Source organism: Centroberyx gerrardi, chromosome 21 (assembly GCF_048128805.1).
Source record: "Centroberyx gerrardi isolate f3 chromosome 21, fCenGer3.hap1.cur.20231027, whole genome shotgun sequence".
In the NCBI taxonomy this organism is placed as follows: domain Eukaryota; kingdom Metazoa; phylum Chordata; class Actinopteri; order Beryciformes; family Berycidae; genus Centroberyx; species Centroberyx gerrardi.
In genome coordinates this window covers 21,807,504-21,809,232 of record NC_136017.1, presented here as the reverse complement: position 1 = coordinate 21,809,232, position 1,729 = coordinate 21,807,504, and positions in this window count along the sequence as shown.

Sequence of the window (1,729 nt, the reverse complement as noted above, 5' to 3'; positions counted from 1 at the left end):
CCTGTTTGCAAAACCACCCCTTACCGTGTCACTCGCCCAAACACCAGAGAGGCCGAGAAGCGGGGCCACTGCCCGCGTGGTTCCCCCTCTCTGGTCTTGGGGACTTAGCCTGTTTGCAAAACCACCCCTTACCGTGTCACTCGCCCAAACACCAGAGAGGCCGAGAAGCGGGGCCACTGCCCGCGTGGTTCCCCCTCTCTGGTCTTGGGGACTTAGCCTGTTTGCAAAACCACCCCTTACCGTGTCACTCGCCCAAACACCAGAGAGGCCGAGAAGCGGGGCCACTGCCCCCGCTGTTCCCCCTCTCTGGTCCTGGGGACTTAACCCAAACACCAGAGAGGCCGAGGAGCGGGGCCCAACTCTACCCGAATTTCAACCCCTTTTTCGGACCCAGAGACCCGGGAGCGGCCCCCTATCTCCAGGCGGCTCTCCACCTCCCTTTTACCCGATTTAGAGCCCCTTCTTCGGCCACACACACCTGCTATCGGCCCCCTACCTCCAGGGGGCCCTCCACCTCACTTTTAACCCAATTTAGAGCCCCTGCTTAGGCCACACACACCTGGGAGAGGCCCCCTATCTCCAGTCGGCTCTCCACCTCCCTTTTACCCAATTTAGAGCCCCTGCTTCGGCCACACACACCTGGGAGCGGGCCCCTATCTCCAGGCGGCTCTCCACCTCCCTTTTACCCGATTTAGAGCCCCTTCTTCGGCCACACACACCTGCTATCCGCCCCCTATCTCCAGTCGGCTCTCCACCTCCCTTTTACCGGATTTGGAGCCCCTGCTTCGGCCACACACACCTGGGAGAGGCCCCCTATCTCCGGGCGGCTCTCCACCTCCCTTTTACCCGATTTAGAGCCCCTTCTTCGGCCACACACACCTGCTATCGGCCCCCTACCTCCAGGGGGCCCTCCACCTCACTTTTAACCCAATTTAGAGCCCCTGCTTCGGCCACACACACCTGGGAGAGGCCCCCTATCTCCAGTCGGCTCTCCACCTCCCTTTTACCCAATTTAGAGCCCCTGCTTCGGCCACACACACCTGGGAGCGGGCCCCTATCTCCAGGCGGCTCTCCACCTCCCTTTTACCCGATTTAGAGCCCCTTCTTCGGCCACACACACCTGCTATCCGCCCCCTATCTCCAGTCGGCTCTCCACCTCCCTTTTACCGGATTTGGAGCCCCTGCTTCGGCCACACACACCTGGGAGAGGCCCCCTATCTCCGGGCGGCTCTCCACCTCCCTTTTACCCGATTTAGAGCCCCTTCTTCGGCCACACACACCTGCTATCGGCCCCCTACCTCCAGGGGGCCCTCCACTTCACTTTTAACCCAAGTTAGAGCACCTGCTTCGGCCACACACACCGGGGAGCGGCCCTCTATCTCCAGGCGGCTCTCCACCTCCCTTTTACCCAATTTAGAGCCCCTGCTTCGGCCACACACACCTGGGAGCGGGCCCCTATCTCCAGGCGGCTCTCCACTTCACTTTTAAACCAATTTAGAGCCCCTGCTTCGGCCACACACACCTGGGAGCGGGCCCCTATCTCCAGGCGGCTCTCCACTTCACTTTTAACCCAATTTAGAGCCCCTGCTTCGGCCACACACACCTGGGAGCGGGCCCCTATCTCCAGGCGGCTCTCCACTTCACTTTTAACCCAATTTAGAGCACCTGCTTCGGCCACACACACCTGGGAGAAGCCCCCTATCTCCTGGCGGCTCTCCACTTCACTTTT